The sequence below is a fragment of the Conger conger genome, chromosome 9 (genome assembly GCF_963514075.1).
Source record: "Conger conger chromosome 9, fConCon1.1, whole genome shotgun sequence".
Lineage (NCBI taxonomy): Eukaryota > Metazoa > Chordata > Actinopteri > Anguilliformes > Congridae > Conger > Conger conger.
The window spans coordinates 22034770-22047133 of NC_083768.1; the positions used below are offsets into that span (position 1 = coordinate 22034770).

The 12364-nt window shown below is 44.7% G+C and overlaps 1 protein-coding gene across 1 annotated transcript in view; it reads right to left on the reverse strand.

Moving 5' to 3' along the window:
* csmd2 (CUB and Sushi multiple domains 2) overlaps positions 1 to 12364 on the reverse strand; it is a 278599-nt gene that overhangs the window by 187622 nt on the left and 78613 nt on the right.

A 12364-nucleotide genomic window follows, 5' to 3' on the forward strand; every position in this document is an offset into this window, starting at 1 on the left:
AACGTGGGAAATCTTCCGAGCCGGGGGCCGATTTCTGCAGCGCGGGCGCGTGGGCATTAAATTGTGTTATGACGAACCCTGCCCTCCGAATCGGCTACTGTGCCAGACAGAATCATTTCACATTTAATCGGGCCTGCGTTACATTTTCTGTGGCCATGGTGCTACTTAATGTTGGTGTGCATTAGCATACGTGGCTAGGAACTTAGCATGGTGCAATGCATTCTTCTGCCCCCCCCCCCACACACACAAAGTCCCAGCTCTCATTATCCCAAGTGTTTAGGCCTGTGAAAAACACACTTGCCAATGACGTGCTTTATCTAGTGCTGAGGAGACCAGAGAAACCTGAAAGCACTGCTGATTAAGAACAGTGGAGAAAGACTGTGTGTGCCTCATATCACATACTATTATACTTCTGGTTATGCATAGCTGTGACACTCGCACTTCATAAATAATAATACATATAGCAAAGAACCATTATTTCCCTATTGCTAGCAATAGGAGACGTTTTTGCCTATGATTCTGTTTGGCAAAAAACAAATGCTTAAATGTACTAAAATGTAAAAAACCAATGCGATATACTTCTGTAGGCACAGCATGATGGTGTTTTGGTAAAATAAAATCTCATGTTCAAAGTCACGAAAAAGAGTAATCAATATGGATATACTTCTCACTGACAGGTTTGAGCCTGTCTGATACACAAAGTATTGATTTATCAGCTGACAATAAATATGGCCAGTCTCCGATTCTTGGATGGAGTAGTGAAAGCAGGAATGACCTTGCACCTTTAATAAAAAAAAACAAAAGTGGTAGTCAAACTTTCGACCTAGACATAAAATTCTCTCTAAAAACAAAAGGCAAAGAGCCAGAGGTGATCCGATATATTCCACATAGGACTGTCCGGTCACGTGGGACTTTTTCTATTATATCACACTCCCCACTGGTGCCACCACATTTGTCATCACTAGTCCATATTTCACAGGAGTCTCTCGGCCTGACAGCTGTGCCTGAGCTGTTTGACTGGCTTAAGCATTTTCAGAGACCCTATTTCCTGCCCGAGTGCTGAAAAAGCAAGAAAGGACCATCGTCCATCACACCCCACCCCCCTCCCAAAGCAGCCAACACACCCCCTTGTTGCCAGGCACCCCAAAAATAACTTATAACAAGAGTCTCTATGGACCATCGTATTCCAAGCAAGATAGTGTGATCCCACTTCTGGCACAATGTCATCCCTGTATACCTGAAATAGTGCACAGCCACCCATGTGGGGCAAACAATCATTAAGCAGCTTGGAGTGACTTTCCCACACATCCAGAAAATTGTTTGGAAGTTTTGTATGGAAACCAGATGGTTCTCCAATAAATTAAGCATTAGAGCGTTGGGAATTGTTTATCGCACCTAGCAACATCCAAAGCCAGCATCTCGCATGCAATTTCAGATTTCATTAGGAGAGAACACAACTTATTTACACTTGAATTTAACTTTGCCAAGGGTATAGTAAAGAAATATTATTTTCTGGGATTTGTTTTAGCCGCAATATCAAAATCTATTAAAAATGCTAGTTTACTGTGCTGCACAGTATGCTGAAATTTCTTTCAACTGCCCAACTAGTGTCAAAAGATTGTCAAAAAACTGTCAAAATCAAGCAAACAAACAAACAAAAGCGACAATCGGTAATCTACCCGCAAATACCACAAACGATACAGACAGCACCAACATAATGACAGAAAGCCCTAAAACCATTTTGAAGTGCTACTCCTATGTATCACAAGAAATTCCCGGCTGTCGCCCCCTCCATCTCCCGACATCCCGGATGAGCATCTAACAGTTTTTGTACTATCAGCGGGGACAAAAACGATCCAAGGAAGTATCGGCACGACCGCCAGACGGGTGTGGCTTCACACGCCGCCTGATTTATCTCCGTATGCCCTGGCAGTCATGTCATCTGGGATGCTATATGTGTCTGTCCCAGTGCCAGCCCCGTCGCCCAACTCCTCCATTCACTACAAACACGCGATCGCTTCACTTATGATTAATGGTGATTGAGGCCGCCTGTCGATAGCAGGGAGTGGAGAGATGAGGGAAACAGATGGCAGAGCCGGCTCCAGCGCTAACGCCAGTAACGGCACCGCCATCACTCCGGCTGCCGCACCTACGTACGCCACAATGAGAAAAACCACTCGCAGTATAATTAAGTTCCACGCATCGCGTAGTTTGCTGAAGTGATACTCCCTTTTCTTTTATCTGAAAAAAGAGAGAGAGAGTGCAAATGATTTGCATCCCCTGCATAAATATGTCGACACTTTTTTCATCACTTTGGAAGTGACATTGCGAAATTGATCGCGGTGTCCAGCTGCATTAGTTCAATAAGCGGTTTCTGCTTTGTCAAGCAGAATTCAATCAATGCCCTCTCTATCGGTCTCCCAGACAACGTCGAGCAGTTCACATCACTTCACTTTAGGACTGGTGAGAAAATAAATTTGGTTAATGTTCAGAGGTGTCATCATGAGTGACATTTTATGAGCAACACATATTCAATACTAATCGCCTGTTGGGTTTGCTGCTAATATACATACAGTAGAACTGGAAAAATCATAATAAACCTGTACGAAGTTTGCCATCTTCTTGGACCCAAAACCCAGACCAAATGCCCTTTTTGAGCCAGTTTCTGAATTAAAAATAAACACTTTGGACTACTTAACTAGCTTGGGTCGTGGTGTCCTTGTGCATATTTGGAATCTATGTACATTTTGGCAGATTAATGGTGATAACCAACATGCTAACAGACAAAAGGGGCTCAAACTAGATTCACAGTGCAGTAGATGAGTATTTGGAGACAGGAACAGAGTGAGAAGACACTAGTTTTCAAATAAACTTTAAGGACTAGCTACATGAAACTGTCTTGGTTGAGCTAGATCCAGAACAGTCTGTGTATGGATTGAATACTCAAACAGAGATTTGTTGAAACTCCTTGAAGTCACGTTCCCATCCATCGCTTACGCTACACTCCTGAGGGAATATGTCATATGCTGACACCAGCATGCACCAGCCTTGTTAAGAACCTTCTACTACGATATTGTCTTTTCTTGCCAATGCAACATGCCTTTTTTAAGAACAGCATATTGAATGAACATGCCAACTGCAGATGGTTTTAGTGCTATGCCTGTGCTGACTTGATTCATTCAGTCAGTTAGTTATTTGTCTGCTATGCATTTTATTTGATGGTGGTAATTACATACCCTGGCACCAAGGTGTACATAATAGGAAGAAAACCTGATCATGCCTCTATTATGTATCTGCAAATATTACAGGATGTAAAAGGACAATCTTTAAAGTGAAATTAACCACAAATGTCAGGCATAATTATAGAAAATCTCCACAAACGGCACACCTGCAGTTTCTACTTTCAGTTGACATCAATGTGCGAATAGGGGCTAAAACCAGAGATGAAAGTGTTCTTTATGTACAACCACTTTTATCCATGAAGTGACAAGAATAGCTAATGCCTAGTGTCACTCTCCTTTGAGGAGAAAGATGAGTTTGAAGATGGCGAGATCTCTTGTTCTGACTTTATTGATTTTGCATTGTTTCATCCCAGTTTGAGTTTTAACAGATCATTTTTGTCAGTTGACAGCATCTTAAGAAAAGTTATGTTTCCCTCCCTGTCCCTGTTTTGTGCAGTAAAGCATTAAATCTTCTGAATCAATCTTTTACTGGGTGAAGTCTCTCAAGGCCCCTAAATTGAGGGGGGGGGATGCTGTCACACCTTTCCAAAATAAAGTCAAATGAAAAATGAAAATGGTATGTTTTCTCACATCATAGACTACCCTGACCACCACTGTCATTTTGATTTCTCTTCCATTCCACTGGTTTTTCTCTGCAAATCTCCTATTGCTGTTGTCTTGTGTCAAGAAGGAACAGGTTTCCGCATGGAAGGGGCAGGATCAAATAGAAAATTGGGTGCTTCGATGAGACAAATATCCCAGATGAATGGTTGGTTGGATATACAACAGCAAGCTTTACTACAGTACATGTTCAGTGACGGCAACCAAACCCTTCCTTGAATGCACATTTTCTGTTTTCCGGCAAGAAAATTTAGAAATCAAGCTTTAATAAAGTATTTTTCCCCCTTCCCGTGGGGAACGACCTTAGATAGCCTTTCAAGTGCATGCAATTAAGCACCTTTCTATAGACTGTTATATCTGTACAGTTGTGGTAATCCACGTCTATAATTGGCTAAAAAGCTTGCCAGGGATATACAATGCTTGTATATTCACTAATCTATTGCTTTAGTCACTTCACCCAACCGCAGTACAATATGCCAAGGAAGCAGCAGTCTGACAGCCAATTAATTGCAAACATCGGCGTCTCATAATTGCTGTTGTGTCGGCTCTTGACTCTGAATTGCAAAAACAGCTTAAACTCTTCCGAGTGTTGAAAAGCCTCAAACGGCCCGGTTCATCCCCGTTCCCATTGAGGAAATCATGATTGACTTATTTTTTTCTCTAATGAGGAAAGCAATGGCACAGGGCAGCGACGGGGACACTGTACCACAGGAGGGGCTGTCATTCAGCTGAGATGTGGCTCAGTGCGGTCATTATGAGTTCCCTGGCTCTAACTGCCACACTCCTGGTGTGGGTCTCTCAATCTGACCTATTATTAATACACCTTAACTCAAAGTCATGCAACGCTCCGCTTCCCATCTACGTGGATATGGGGGGGAAAAGAACACGTATGACGCATGAAGGCATACATCCTAAATGAAATAATATTCATTAAAAGTATCAATCTAACCACCAAACAGACAGAATACAAAATATAAATACAAAAACAAAGCCTTAAATATTATGACAGGATTACATCAATGGGCCAACTGACTGAGCAAATGATTATCAGGCATTACTAGGCCAATGAAGAGTGACTGCAACAGGTATGGAAATATGTTAGTTGGATGAATTTGTAAAGAAAATGTGTACTGTAGTGATAAGTGAGGTTCACATTTTTCAGTCTCTACTATAAAGATCATATCCATGTGTCTCACTTGAAGCGACTCTCAAGACAGCATGGCAATTTCCGGTAAACGGATTTGTGGAAGTGGGCAGTGGGAGTTGGGCAGAACAGTGTGTACAATGCCTGGCAGGTGCAACTCTCCAACAAGTTACTATCACTGATTCTCAGCAGCAAGGTCCACTCCAAAGGAAAGTAGAGCGCACACACACACACAAATACACAAATCGAGCAGAGACAAGAGGAAGTCACGGAAACACAGCCTGACTGGCATTAAAAGCCAAAAACACAAGCAACGGACATCAATATAATTCCCCAAAATGCAATAATGTGCAATTCCATGGCCTTTAGTGCATTTCACCCTAAGACTAATGAAATGGTGTAGAGGGCACTGGAAACTGCTGTACAAAAATTAATCCTATTCAAAAATCTAAAACTGCTTTTCTGTGGGAAAGTAATGTCTTCAGAGCAGATCGATGTTGGCAGGCTTATCTGAGCCACCTTTTGCATCTCTGTCTATCTCCTGTCCGCCAAATGAATTTCATCATAGCCCTGGTGTGTGTGTGTGTGTGTGTGCGTGTGTGTGTGCCTGTAGGTATAAGTGTGTATGTCTGTAATAGTGTGTGCTGGCCTGTCCTCTCTATGCATTAGCCATCTTTTTGAACGGTTTGGAGAAACTTCCAGATGGGCCCCAAGTGACTGGGCTACGGTGACAGCTCGCTGAGATGTGACGCGAATATTCATCACTCTGAATGTGAAACGAGTCAGCAAGCAGCACTGACAATGCGCTCACTCTTCCCCGAGAAGGAGCTGCACTTCTTAATAAGGGCAGGCAGGCCCACCGCTAACTTTTAATTAAGAGGATCTGCTGGAGTGCGGAAGCAGACCAGCGCTCTTTACGGAGAAGCGCGGTTACCGTTCTGCTACGGCTCCCGCCGTTCGTCGTGCCTCTCGCACCAACAGTTCGGTTCCGCGGTGGTGCAAACACAAAACAATCACCTCGCATTACAGTCAGCTCGGTGTTCGACACCCCCTCGCGCTGCCGCGTCGCGTGGGAGATGCGCGAAGACGGACGGGATTTCGGAGGGCAGGTGAGAGCGTAGGGAGGAGCGCAGAGAGGGAGTCCCGAAGGAGGCCGGGTCGCACCACCTGGCAGAACCAGCGGGGGGGGGGGGACGCAGTGTCGTCTGATTTCCTGTTTGTCTTGTTTTGTTTTTGTTTTCGCAAATGCGCACCTGCAAGGTGTAAATGGCACACTGTGGTAAATGAACGCGCTCGTTCCCATTTATATACTTATGCAGGGGCCCGCTACGGCGCTCTGCTCTGCTGCTCTCCGGGTTGCCACGGCAACGGCCAGGACCACCTGGGACCGTTGAGCCGGAGTGCGGATATCAAGGTGGATGGAGAGCCTTTTCACCCGCTCCCTCGGAGGCTGCAAAACTGCTGAAATCGCTCCATTCTGAAAGTCCTCTTTGTCTTCTGACGCTCACGTCCCCACCTGTAGGCTCCAGGCTGACTGCAGAGGGAATTACCGCAGCGGAACCTTATCGCATTAATAACTCGGTTTGACGGCCGATTGCTTTTTCCATTCAATATAAAATATCACCACCCTCTTGAAATATTTCTCACCGTATGACTAATTTCTTGTGTATGGTTCATTCCTTTAATAGTCCAGTAGTTTATCATCACATAGTACTCAGACATACTCGTCGAGATGAGCTGAAATTATATAAAAGCTATCAGCACTTCGGCCTCTTGACAGACACAAAAAGTCTGCAGTGTTTCTACAACTCTGCACCCTGCAGACCAGACCTGGGTCAAATACATCCACTGTTTTGGATTCAAATACATTTCTATGCTTTACTGAGCTTGTCTGGTGTATTGCAACCAATTAAATATTCTCAATAAGAGCAAACCCTGCCATAACACTGTAGTGGGCGGCATTGCTCAGGCAGTAAGAGCAGTCGTCTGGCAGTCGGAGGGTTGCCGGTTCGATCCCCCGCCCGGGCTGTGTCGAAGTGTCCCTGAGCAAGACACCTAACCCTCAAATGCTCCTGATGAGCTGGTCGGTGCCTTGCATGGCAGCCAATCGCTATCAGTGTGTGAGTGTGTGTATGAATGGGTGAATGAGAAGCATCAATTGTACAGCACTTTGGATAAAGACGCTATATAAATTCCAACCATTTACCATTTCTGGTCTTCCTGGTTGGCTCCAGACAAGATCAATCAAACACAGAAAAGTATTTGAATCCAAAACAATTACGTATTTGACCCAGGTCTGCTGCGGACATGGATTCATGGATCTATTTTATTTGATCATATGAATCAGCGAGCAAACCTACAAGCAGCTTGCGGAGATATCATCATCCTGACGCGATGTATAATCACAAAATGCCATGCCAAGAAACCATCTTTGATGCCCTTTGCTAGTAGACACTGTTGAGATATGGTTAACACCCCTGCATTTGGGCAGTGAGGGATTTCTTTATGTAAATGAGCTGCACAATGTGATGCATTGGCAGCGATAAGAAGGGTACTCTCGCTAATGGCGATGCATTTCTGTACTGAAAAATGGAGTTGGGGAAGAAAGGCTATCCACACTTCTGAGGTCTCACCTTCCCCAACAGCCTTAGGTTAATGTGACACCTAAACTATCCAGTTTGGCAAAAAAAGACAAATCCCTGGGCCAAAGTCCTTAGATCAAATAAAAAAATGAATCTGTGCTCGAGTGCTTCTCAAATGTTTCAAGGCTAAGCCTTGATATTTAAATAAGGGACTTCTGAAATGCAAATCAATGCGCAACAATAGAAGAACATCCGCATTTAATTAGAAGCGATTCCAATTAACACTTGTAATTACTTACAAAGAGACAGGTTGCCGGGATGAGATACACAAATATTGTGTACCAATTTCCAATGCCTACCTTCTGTCATCTACTGTCCACTGCAACCCTGTCCTCATGACATGGGAAAACCTGATATGGAAATGTTGGCGATGATTAAAACCACAGAGCCAAATCTGACCAAAAAAAGACAAAAACAACAAAAAGATCAGACAGGATCCTCAGGAGGCTGGGTCGACAAAACACGGCGTGTTTATTTCTCCTCCCCTCCCAGAATCCCACGCTCCGCTCCCTGGGCACAGCTTGGTGTGCTTTGATGGAGGGCCCGAGGACGCAGCTCCCCGAAGTAATGCGCTCGGTAATTAAAGCCGAGCGATAGCAGATTGTGACTACCTAAAGAGTCGGCCGGCTCGCTGAGCTTATCTTGACAGGATGTGAATAGGCTGTGTTCGGCAGAATTGCACCCACTTTACCATGGCTGCAATCTCGCTGGCCAAAAAAGGACAGTCAGCCTCTGCCACCACTACCCACCCGCCAACATGACGAAGGGGCAGAGATGGAATACATACACACAAGGGACGTACAAAAACACCACATAATACTGTAACTCTCGCTCTCTCTCATGCACACGCGCACGCACCCATTCGCAAGCACTCAAATCCCTTTGCATCCGATTGCACACTGTTGCATTTCTTTGAGTTAGAGTCCGATGCCGATGTGAAATGGGTTGCACAGTAGTTTCATGAGGAAGAAGGACAAAGGTTGGGGGGAAAAAAGGAAGTAGGCGTAATGCTCATCCATCTCTGGGGCTCCAGCCCTTCAAAACATCTCCTAAATCAAGAATCTGTGTGATCGGTTCTTTCGGTCACTACACAACCACACAACCCCCGACAGTCCTGCTTCTCATTCCAACGCGCAACCGGCTAACGTCAGAGAGACGCAAGAGGTGCGCCGGCACCGATTGGAGAAATTTCACAGTCTGCTTCAAAGGACAAGGAGCGCTGATTGAGATGGGTCGAAATCATGCCTTTAATGCGCTTTAATGGTTTATAGTTCAGAGAATGCACAGAGGGATAGAAAAACTCCCACTGACACACAGAGTGAGATGGATGGGAGTTATGTGAAACAATCATAACAGAATGAATCAGAGCCAGTGCCCCCCTGTCTGTGACCTCTGCAGGGGGGAGAGAGGTGGGCAGAGCGGCAGAGACCTCTCCCGCGGTCCTGCTTATCTATATGCTTTGGCAGCAACGCTTGATAAATAGCTGAACGCTGCTACCCTCCACTAAAAGTGATTTAACACACGACTAGCACCTACCCCAGGCCGCATTAATAACAATTAGAGGAATGGCTAATGGCGGCGGGTTAACGCGCTCCGACCGCACCTCCGCAGAGAGCATCCGTGACCTGAGCGTGTAAATCAGGGCAGGATTTTTTTTCGCCACGCACGGTTTGAGCTCCGAAACGGGAGAGTGAAGCCGACCTCCGCGTTTCCCACAGCCGCTGAGCTAATCCTGGCCAGCCTCGCTGTCAGAAAGCAGCTGGAAGCATGGAAACTTCCAGAAAACTTCCATTAAATGGTAGTACGTACTGTATGTTTGTTAGCATCTCAGCTTTCAGGACCCCCCTAAACGAGATGACAGACATCGATCCTCATCTGTCCACACGACTGACTACGATTGTATGTACACGTCAAAATGTCCTGCAACGTTCCCATTATACATTTTTTGGAGTCCATGTTGTCGTCTCTGCGTCTGATGCACAGTTGTACGCTGGGTGCTGGGGAAGGAGCTCTGTGACAGGAAGCAGGAAGACAGGATGTGAGAGCTGGTGACGCAGTGGCAGACAGCTCCCCAGCAGTCGCCGGAAGATTCCGCTCCAGACCCCATCTGTGTTCCTGTTGACGACAAGTCTGATTCCCCCTGTTGCGTGTCAATCAAACCGGAAACAGTCATCCACCTCCGCAAAGCTTTTCATTTTCTAAGAAATGTCTGTATGTCACATACCCCCCCCAACCCCACCCCACCCCCCCCCGCCTTCCCTGTTCCCTCCCTGGAGTCGACACTTTATCACCTAAAATCTGGCCTCAGTGACAATGACACATGCCCGGCGCTAAGCTTGGCGGAAACCGATTGGTTTTAGTTCTGTGGAATTTTCTCCAGTAAATAAGCCTGCTATAGCCGTGGAGGACGGAGCGTAGGAGCAGGAAAAGCTCATTTTTCTCCCTCTATAAATCACCTGTCAGACGTTATCAGCTCAACGAGCAGAGAGCGGCACAGAGTACACTTTCCTCAACACCTTCTCCTGGTTGAACACGCCGTGCTCAATCCCGCTGACCTGAAAGACCATCTTACATCTGCCGCACAGCCTACCCAGCCCTTACCCCAGCTCCAGAGTGTCTGGCTACTCTCAAAACACTCCCAGCAGAACAGCTAAACGGCCCTCCCTCCCAGGTAATGAAAGGAAAGACCGCTAATGCTATAACCTCACTCTCCACATCAAGCACCCCACCCATTACTACTGTACATCTGCCAATAGGGGACCTTCCTGACTCTCAGATTCTGCCAGAAAGCAATAACAGATGTGGCGATGACAAACCAACCTGTCTCTGAGTTGGAAAGGAAAGACTGGCCATTACACCTCATCACTACAAATTTCAGAATTTCAGTGTGAAATTTCAGAAATGCTGTATCCTTGATGACGGTGCATGGCATCTACTTTCTACTGCAAATGTGGTGACAATGACATCCTAATCCAAATACAATCTAGCTCTAATACCAGGCTGAAGTCCAACTGTACGAAAACACACATCCAGGAAGAAGCTAGCAGGCGTATGAAAAATTTAAGTCTGTAAACAAGAGCGGTAATCCTCATACTTGATACCATTTTGATTAACAATCCAGATCTATCATGAACACAAATAATATTTTTCCTTTTCCCTTTTGAGCAAAAAATCTAATCCATTAGGAACAGGAGATCATTGACTCAAAAACCTATTTTTTTTAACTAGCAAAAATAAAGAAACAAAGCAAAGAGTGCAAAATCCATGTTAACACCCTCATGAGGCAGCCATCCTGAAGTGAAGAAGGGCTTCTGACTGACAGCAGTCATTAACCCTGCTAATGAATCTACTTCATTAATTAGGGCTTTCTCTCCCCTAGATGCTGCAGATCCCACCACTGATCCAAGGCAATAAACACACCCCCTCCCCTCCCCTCCCCTCCCCTCCCCGATATCAGCCCCTCTGATTGAGACCAGCCATTGAACTGGATTAGAGACACTTTGCTGGCTTCATTTACTCCCTCAGTCATGGGTTTTTCCATCATAACATTAATAATCTTTGGCCTGCTTACACATTTGCCTGAATTTATTTGGTTTCACTTTTTCATTTCTAAATGGACTCCCTGCATTTAAATCGAGCAGCCATATTCAGAAACCGCAATGCACTGTGGGTATTACTCAGGGAGAGACACAGTGGAGGACAATGTGCTAATAATTCCATCATGAAACAAAGTAGTACTGACTTATCTGCCTGTTATATAAGAGGGTTCTGGCATCAGGGGAAGAAAAGGTAGGCTCCCCACCTCACAAGCTTTAAGGTCCCTGCCAATTCATGAACAGGTTCTTTATCGTCACTGAAATTAATTTAGCTTTGTCCCTCTCCAAGGTCAGCCCCATAAAAGTGAGTGTTCACCTACTGTATAGGAAAACAGACCCAGAGAAAGCAATTGTGTGTTAGCACCTGATGTCATGCAGATTAATTGGTGATTTATATAATTGCCCAGACATAAAAACAATGTACCTGGTGTGTAATGTGTTTGTCCAACAGTTTCTGGTCTTCTTTTTTTCAATCATTACCGTTGTGTCTTTTCCAGAAGAATCTCTTCTAATGCCAAGCATAATGTTAGATATAAAGTCAAACTCCAATAATCAAAATGGTACATTACTGCTAAATAATGATGCTTTCTCAGATAATAGTTTTAATAGTTCTACATTTCTCCAAATAAATACACAGGCTCACCTCCCTAACTACTGCTGCCCCTGTCTGCATTTTCTGTCTGCCATTTTTTTTTTTGCTATATTATTTGTTCACTTTGTTTTTAATATTTTATGTGCACACTGGAGAAAAGAGGGAACTGTCAAACTAATATCAACAATCTGGCAAAAAGTTGGTTTCATCCTCTAGGCACCAAATTTCCAAAGCGGTTCTATTCACATCACAATGTGAAAGCATTCCATCTGTTTTTAACTGAATGCAATGGTTTGCATTGAATACTGCAGTAAATGGTAAAATGGTAAATGGTTGGAATTTATATAGCGCCTTTATCCAAAGCGCTGTACAATTGATTCTCCATAAAAGAGAGTGACAGACAGTGCTGAAGGTAAGTCCTAACCAGAGCAATATTGAACACAGTGCATCAAGGATGGGGGCAGATACGGCTTTTCATGGAGTGCAGAGCGGATAAACATTTTGGCGGCGCTACAGACTTCACTGTGGCTCTATAGAGCTGTGTCACT